The 9,822-nt window shown below is 36.7% G+C and overlaps 1 long non-coding RNA gene across 1 annotated transcript in view; it reads left to right on the top strand.

Moving 5' to 3' along the window:
- LOC118765085 overlaps nt 1-9,517 on the top strand; it is a 23,303-nt gene extending 13,786 nt beyond the window's left edge. Inside the window, exons 2-3 of the long non-coding RNA XR_005000935.1 lie at nt 4,275-5,019; nt 6,788-9,517. This is a non-coding gene — a long non-coding RNA (uncharacterized LOC118765085). The remainder of the gene's footprint in view (nt 1-4,274; nt 5,020-6,787) is intronic.
- Nucleotides 9,518-9,822: the final 305 nt, after the last annotated feature.

Here is a 9,822-nt window from a genome sequence, read left to right as displayed (position 1 = left end):
TTCCAAGAAAAATTCATACATATATACACTTGCAATATGATTATAGCAACCATAAACAACACTCACACACATATGTAAACACGTACATGCACACACCGACACACACCACCCCGACAATTACAAATCACATTAACACAAACACGCCCACACATACACAGATACACACACAAACACGCAACTACAACACAACCCACACAAACACACACGCATATATGCACACATGTAGACACACACACACAATACGCCCGTACCCCAGTAATAAAATAACACATGCACACACACTCAAAAGAAAAGACACACACATATACACACAATACAATCCCAACAACCACAACAAACACTCACAAACACACATACACACAAGCATGCGCACACACAATGACACACACCTCCCCGACAAATGCAAGACTCATAGACACACTCACACAAACACACCCACACGTATACACACACACTGCACTAACAATACAAACAAAACAAATCACTCACAAATGCAGCACACACACACATGTGCATACACACACACCTGAAAACTACATAAACTATACCCACATATATACACACGCACAAGCGTATACTCAGTTCCATCATACACAAAACGCACATGCACACACATACACACCACCCCGATGAACCCAACACACACGGACACACACAGAGCCCCTGATAAATACAACACACTTACACACACACATACATATGCAACCTCACACACGCACATACGGTTGCGCGCACACACACACGCAAACACCACAAGGACAATTAAAACACAAACATACTCAGACAGACACAACAGACACACTCACGTACATACACACTCACGTACACACACATAACATCCCCACCAACACGAAACACACAAGCATACACAAGCACACACACACAGACGCACACATACTTATGCATCCTCACACACACATATGGTTGCTCACACACACACACACACACACACACACAAGGACAATTTAAACAACACAAACATACTCAGATAGAGGCACACACACTCACGTACACACACATAACATTCCCACCAACACACAAAACACACAAACATACACGCGCACACACACACAGACGCACACATACACATACACGAACAAACACATATACACACATATACGCACACACAACACCCTGACAAATACCAATCACACACATACACACACAACACCAGGACAATCATAACAACAGAAACATACTCAGACAGAGGGACACACACTCATGTACACACACACTCACGTACACACACATTACATCCCCACCAGCACAAAAAACACACAAACATACACACGCACCCACAGACGCAGACATATACACACATGCGAATAGACACATACACACACTTGCGCACACACAACACCCTAACATATATTATTCATACACATACACACACACACACAAACGTGCACACATATACACACACCATCCTACCAAATATAAAACACACACTGACACATTTACACACACCGCAATAAATTCTGGGACTATTCAAAAACGACCCATACACAAACACAAACACATGTATATACATACACGATTAGAGACGTACACGCACCATTCTGACCTCTCAGACCAGTCCCAAAATTCACTGAACCATGACAGACTATCCCAGAAGCAAAAAAATTCCTTTTAATTCCACATTGATCTTCCGTCCCCCACCCCAATCAACCTCCCACACTGTCCCTTAAAATAGCAAACAACCCTTAGCTTCACACAAAATAAAAAATACTAAGAAAACAGGTTGGTTCATATCAAATTCTTTGTAAACTCTTAAATATATCTCCTTCTGTGTATATATATGTATATATATATTGGCCTGCTCGCTTAGCCAGCGGGGTGGCGTCATTTGAAGGCTAAAACAATGCGAAGCGCATTGTGACCAGCGATGTGTAGCAACATCTGATAGCCTGGTCGGTCACGGTGATCACGGTTATATATATATATATATATATATATACTACCAAACAAACATGATTTTTATTGAACTCCTAATACTTTTTCTGTGTACATATATATTTACAACCAAACAAACATGATTTTTATTGAACTCATAATACTTTGTGCTGAATATTTTCTTAAATATTTTCTTGTAAACAGATTTTAACATTTTCTTATTTATTATCAAAGAATGTATATATGTATTTTGTGACAACAAGTACTTAACACAACAAAGCTTATACAAAGCCTTACATTTTACTTTTGACAATCTTTTTCTTAAAAAAGTGAAACCGGTCAAGTGAATAAACACCTTTAAAATTGCATTTTCAAACCTTCTTTGATATATACTTCCACTCGTGCGCTACCTTACAACTTCACTTTGTTATATATATATATATATATATATATATATATATATATATATATATAGATATATATATATATATATATATATATATATATACATACATAGACATATACATATAGGTGTAGGCGTGGCTGTATGGTAAGAAGCTTGCTTTCCAACCACATGGTTCTGTATTCACTTCCACTGCCTGGCACCCTTGGTCAATTTGTTTCGCTAAAACTCTTCAGTGTAGTGATCAAGCATGGCCGCCCAGTGTTCCACTCATTAGGACTGAACCGGAAAGCACGAGCTTCTTAACTGCACAACCATGCCGGCAACTGCAGATAATAATGTAAATCCAAACTGCAGGAGGATTCGAGCCATCGACCTTCAGTGTACTGGACTGGCACTCTAACCAAGTGAGCTATAGAATCGCCATATATGTGTAGTGTGCGTGATTGTGCGTGTTTGTGCGTGATTGTGTGAACCTCAGAGTTTGTTAACCAAATGAATTGCTTTGAAATGCTATGTTAAATCTAAAACGCGATTATTTCTGTATCTTTTATATATATCAGGTCATCCCATAAGTTCTTCCCGAATTTTGAATAAAGAAAACAACTGATCAAATGTGATATTTAATTGAAATTTAATCATCAACGTACTTTCCCTGATTATCTACGACTTCCTTCCATCTAATTACAAGCTTTTAATCCCTTCAATGTAAAACTCTTTTGGCTTCAAAGCAAAGAACTCTGAAATGTCAGTTTCGACCTCCTCCTGGCTTGCGAAGGTTATGACCCCCCAAATGATTCTGTAAACTACGAAACAAATGGTAGTCTGAAGGAGCAAGGTCGAGAGAATAGGGTGGATGAGGAATTTTTTTTCCAACCAAGCTCTTCGATCTTCTTTGCAGTGTGGAGTTGCGCATTGTCTTGATGAAATATCACTCCTTTTCGATTCACTAAAGCGGGTGTTTTTTTTCTTCACTACTTGGTTCAATCGCTGTAATTGCTGACAGTAGACTTGAGCATTGATAGTTGCATTAGGTAGTAACAATTCATAGTGAATTACTCCTTTGCAATCCCACCAGATAGAGAGAAGAACTTTTTTTCCTATGAAGTTCCCTTCTCGGTTGTGGTTGAGCTTTTTCCCTTTTACCAAGCCGCTGCTTACGACGTTTAATATTTCGATAGAAGATCCATTTTTTGTCACCAGTCACAAGTCTATCTAAAAAGGGTGAAAAGAGTTCGCGAGAATGGAGAGAACAGCAGGTGTCAACTCGGGATTTTCGGTTGCTTTCGGACAATTCATGAGGCACACATTTTCCAAGTTTAGGAACCTTTCCAAGTTGTTGAAGATGACAATGAACAGTTGTATGGTTTGAACTAAGCTTTATTGCCAGTTCTTCAACTGATAATGCAGGATTTTCTTCAAGTAATGCCTCAAGGAGCTTATCATCAAACTCAACTGGACATCCTGTTCGATCTTCATCTTCAAGGCTGAAATCTCCACTTTTGAATTTTGCAAACCATCTTCTGCAAGTTCTTTCATTCAAGCATTCTTTCCCATAAACTGGGTGTATGTTTCGAGTAGCTTCGGCTGCAGAGTATCCTTTTTTTGTACTCATAAAGCATTATGTTCCTCAAATGTTCTTTGGATACTTCCATGTTAGAAAGGGTTTTGATCAAAGAAGTTTTAATTTTATTAATCTGTAAAATATTCTTTAATTAGTTTAAATGTACACAAATGCATAAAAATGATTTTTAATTCCATTAGACATTTTAAAATACTATTAAATTTCATTCAATTTTAGAAAAAAGATAAAATCGAACAGAACTTATGGGATAACCCGATTTGTTTGTGTGTATGCGTGTGCGTGTGCGTCTGTGCATGTAAGTATGTGTTCCATTGTAAGCTTGGATATTAAACTTGTTTCTTGTCTTGTTTTTCTTTTTTTTCATACAATTGGAACATCCGGGCACAACAAAAGGTGGAAGCAACCAAAGTACGAAATGAAGCCCATGCCATTCCACTGTTACCAAACAGCGCAACAGTTGCCGACGAAACGAAAATTGAAATACGGTAGAGAAAAAGACGAAATCTTGTATAGAGACAGCAAGGTTTTATAACAAACAGTAAGAGCGAATATGTGTGTGCCTGTGTGTGTGTGTGCGCGCGTGTGTGTGTGTGTGTGATGCCGTTGTTTGTGTGTGTATATATACAGTATATATGGTGTACATGGATGTAGATATAGAAAGAATGGATGGGGACAGAAAAAAGACAGAGAGATCAAATCAAAGGAAGGAAGAGGAGGAAGAGAATTGAATATTTTTTTTCTTTTACTTTTGGACTGGGCTGCAAAGATATAAACTTTATGGATGAGCAAAATGCATTAATTCACTTAATCGGGCGCACAGTGTACGGATTCCAATTATTTTACTAAGCTCCGGAGAGATAAAAGGCAAAATTGAATTTTAAATGAGAAATTTTAAAAGAAAGGCATTTAAAAAAATAATAACATACATCTGAGAAAATAAGAAAGAAAAAATGGGAAAGAATGAATGGGGAATGAGAGAACGAGGAAATTGCGAATATGAAATGAGGTAAATATATGTGTGTGGGTGAATGAAAGATAATTAGAGAATGGATGAATAATAAGAAGAACGGAAAGGAAAATGGATTACAAAGACAAAGTTATAAGAATAAGAGCAGAATCGAAAGACGACTGCACACGTGTGTATATATACATATATATATATATGTGTGTGTGTGTGTGTGTGTGTGTGTGTGTGTGTGTGTGTGTATGTGTGTGTGTGTGTGTGTGTGTGTGTGTGTGTGTGTGTGTGTGTGTGTGTGTGTGTGTGTATTATTCTCCATTTCGATTTTATATTTGGTTTGCAAGTTTCTTGATGTGAATTCGTGTGTTGAAATAAATTTTGTTGTCTTGGTAGGGTGATTACACCAATAATAATAATAATAACACACGCCCTGGTCCAATGCCACTTCTAGGTTGTTAATCAATTGTTTGAATATCTAAGCAACCAATTAATCGATAAATTTTTCAATGTGCTGATATTTAACCAATTGACTAACAATATAAAGAGGCGGTATTGAACCAGTGTGTGTGCTATCATTATTGGCATAATGACCCACCCAAGGCACAACAATATACGTGTGTGTGTGTGTGCATATGTACGTGTCCTCATCAGTATACGTGTGAGTGCGCGGTACATTTCTGGTGATTTAATGTGCGACCCGAGATCTCTTACATTTTACTACACTTTTTTAATACATCATACACTTTTTTGCACTATTTTTTTTACAAACTTTCCTAAATTTGCTCCGGGAATATCACTTGAATATGGAACATTGGAACATATAAGATATTCTTGTGCTCATTGCAAATGATATATAGGTCTTCGAACGACCATTGGTGTAATCCATACACTTTGAAAGAGAATGAAACCGATAAAATCCATTTCAGCAGTTTTGTGTTTATTTTATCTCTACCTGCAGAATGGAGGCATCGTCAACATCAGCAGGATTTTAACTAAAAACGTTTTATAAAGCATTTTATAAAAGAATATTGCTAGGCCATTTGTTCAGCCAAACTATTGCTCCAATGCTAATATATGTATACATATAGGTATATGTGTGTGTGTGTGGTGTGTGGTGTGTGTGTGTGTGTGTGTGTGTGTGTGGTGTGTGGTGTGTGTGTGTGTGTATTATTCTCCATTTCGATTTTATATTTGGTTTGCAAGTTTCTTGATGTGAATTCGTGTGTTGAAATAAATTTGTTGTCTTGGTAGGGTGATTACACCAATAATAATAATAATAACACACGCCCTGGTCCAATGCCACTTCTAGGTTGTTAATCAATTGTTTGAATATCTAAGCAACCAATTAATCGATAAATTTTTCAATGTGCTGATATTTAACCAATTGACTAACAATATAAAGAGGCGGTATTGAACCAGTGTGTGTGCTATCATTATTGGCATAATGACCCACCCAAGGCACAACAATATACGTGTGTGTGTGTGTGCATATGTACGTGTCCTCATCAGTATACGTGTGAGTGCGCGGTACATTTCTGGTGATTTAATGTGCGACCCGAGATCTTTACATTTACTACACTTTTTTAATACATCATACACTTTTTTGCACTATTTTTTTTACAAACTTTCCTAAATTTGCTCCGGGAATATCACTTGAATATGGAACATTGGAACATATAAGATATTCTTGTGCTCATTGCAAATGATATATAGGTCTTCGAACGACCATTGGTGTAATCCATACACTTTGAAAGAGAATGAAACCGATAAAATCCATTTCAGCAGTTTTGTGTTTATTTTATCTCTACCTGCAGAATGGAAGGCATCGTCAACATCAGCAGGATTTTAACTAAAAACGTTTTATAAAGCATTTTATAAAAGAATATTGCTAGGCCATTTGTTCAGCCAAACTATTGCTCCAATGCTAATATATGTATACATATAGGTATATGTGTGTGTGTGTGTGTGTGTGTGTGTGTGTGTGTGTGTATACATACATAGATATATTTATATACATGCATACACACGCACCTACATATATGTGGGGGGTGTATAGTATGTGTGTGTGTTTGCCAATTAAACCATTGTCAAACTGACGATGTCTTAACTGGCCGAAACTTCCAGGTCTCTGTTAGTAATATTTTTGTTTAAGAATAAATTTATACTCTACAAATGTATAGAGTAACCCATTAAATTATTGTAAAATTTTTAACTGAACATAAAAACAAACATTAAGATAACCGTTTCATTAAATACACGACTATGGTCAATATTTCTCTCTGTTATGTATTTTCCATACTTTCTTATTAGCTTTTGACAATGGTTTCCAAAATAGGTTCCTAACCTCATATCCGACGTTTCTAGACGTTCACAATTTCATTATCAAGGACTGAATTGAAGATATTTTCCGTTTGTGGTGTTTCTTATAGACTGATTGAATTCGTGTAGACTTTAAGAAACTATTAGATTGATTTACATTTGTTCATATTATCGAATGAAGATGTGATAACTTACAGCGTTAGACATTTGTATAATAACATTCCATGTTAGTACTAAATAACTGATGGATTATTTGTGTAGCACAGTTAAACTGTATGCACGCTGATATAATCAATTAAACTCAGATAAAATTGTATCTAATTTCAGAAAAAAAAAAGCAAGCTGAGTGTATTTACAATCTGATATAATCAGTAAAAACGGTTTCTTTATCATTCGGAAATCTTTCATTTAGAGTTGATGGAACTAGTATTAACCTTAGCGGTTTCACAAATTAATCGGAAGTAATGTTTTTGCTATCATTATCATCATAGTCACCAAGAAATCGGCGAACTGGCAGACTGGTTAGAGCATCGGTATAAATACTTCAGAATATTTGTAACTGAACTTTGTTATGAGTTCAAATCTTGCTGAGGTTAACTTTGCCTTTAATCTTTTCGGGTACCATTCCAATAATAGAGTCGGTATGATCGACTTACCCCGTCCCCCTAAACTTGCTGGCCATATGCTAAAATTAGAAACAATTACGAGTTCCAATTCTGTCAAGGTTGACTTTGCCTTTCATCGGAATCGATAAAATAACTACCACTCAAATACTGGGGGGGGGATGTAATTTCTGTTCATTGTTCCTTATGCCAACATATGAAAAAAGTTATATAAGGCGGCGAGGTGACAGAAGTTTTAGCGTATCGGACAAAATGGTCGGAGACATTCATTCCGGTTCTTTATGTTCTGAGTTTAAACGCCACCAAGGTTAAATCTTTTCATCCCTTAGGGGTCGATAAAAAGATGATGTCGATGTGACCGACTTTTCCTTCTCCTCAAAATTGCCGGGCTTGTGTGACAAGTTAGTAAAATATATTATCACATTTTTGAACAGTGATTTAAGATAGATGTCAAGAAATTACTGTCCTTGTACCAAAATTTGAAACCAATTCCTCAATAGGTGGTTCGAGAACCGCCCATGCAAATTTTCTTTTTAGAGCTGGCAGAATCGTTTGCGCGCCGAACAAAATTCTTAGCGGCATTTCGTCTATCTTTACGTCCTGAATTCAAATTCCACCAAAGTCGACTTTGCCTTTCAAGGTCAATAAGTACCAGTTGAGTACTGGGGTCGATGTAATCGACTTACCTCCTCCCTTGAAAACACTGGCCTTGTGCCAAAATTTAGAACCAATATTTATACGACTACAGGGCGGCGAGACGGCAGAATTCTTACCACACCGGAAAAATGCTTAGCGTTATATCTTCCGACTTTACGTTCCGAGTCCAAATGCCACCAAAGCCGACTTTGCCTTTCATCTTTTCGGTGTCCTTAATATAGGTACCAGTTGCGTACTAGGGGCCGATGTAATTGACTAACACCCTGCCCTCGCCGGAATTGCTGGAGTGATGCAAAAATATATATAAGACTATAATATTTCTGTTAAACCTAAAAATGCTCATTTTAAACCCATTAATGTTAAACCTATTCTATATAAATTTATGTAACAAACATAAAGGTGAAGACATAGCTGTCTGCTTAAGAACAGTTGTTCGCAATGGCGTTGTTACGGAGTTGATCGCATGGAGCGACATTTACAATATTCGATGAAAATGAAATTTTGTAGACGTTAGTGTTGAGTAAAACCATCGATTGTGTAGGTAAATATAAACATGAGATGAACAGACTCGGCACGTCGGGCAAAGTTAACTTGTGGCATATAGTGTCATTTCTAACATGTATAATTATTCGAAAGTTTAATTGCCTTGTGTTCGTAGAAAATCGGTATGAATTTGGTGTGCTAACACAGGATACTATTAATAGGAAAATATTTATAGCACATGTTGTTTGTACGATAGTGGAAGCTAGCGGACCACTGTGCGATAATCAGAACTTTCCATGAATAGGTCCTAGATATGTCGCATATTTTCCACCTACAGGGAATTTTAATTTCAAAATAGAACATTTTCTGTGGCTCAGCAAAGACACATACAATAAGAAAATCGAAACTGGGGTCGCAGATTTGACTCACCAGGAACTTACCTCTCGCCGTAGGTCATGAATGCGTCGACGACATTGACAATGTGTTGCATATGAACGTAGAAATTGAGAATATGATTGGTGGGGTTGACTGGAAGAATGGGAAATAGAAGACAATAGAATATGAGAAAATGGAAACCAAAATAGATTTGTACAGAAAAGAAGCAATTAACACTCAAGAAAAATTTGTGGTGTGTGTAATTTTATATCTGACATCATATAGGTGCATGTGGATATAGGTGTATGACTACGTTGATTGATTACTCATCTTCACATTGTTGCAAACGTTCTTTGCATGGAGTAAAATAATAAAATAATTTTTAAAATATTAATTTTCATTAATTTATATTTCAATTTATACTTTGCTGCCATACCTGCAAAAGCGAGCAGAACTGAACAATGGAAGACCAAAACGAAAAATTGTTTGGATTGCAACAATGTGAGAACAACACTAACATACC

This window comes from Octopus sinensis, linkage group LG10 (assembly GCF_006345805.1).
Source record: "Octopus sinensis linkage group LG10, ASM634580v1, whole genome shotgun sequence".
Taxonomy (NCBI): Eukaryota; Metazoa; Mollusca; class Cephalopoda; order Octopoda; family Octopodidae; genus Octopus; species Octopus sinensis.
The sequence above is the reverse complement of the archived record's forward strand: the minus strand, read 5'-3'. Positions and strand labels throughout refer to the sequence as shown.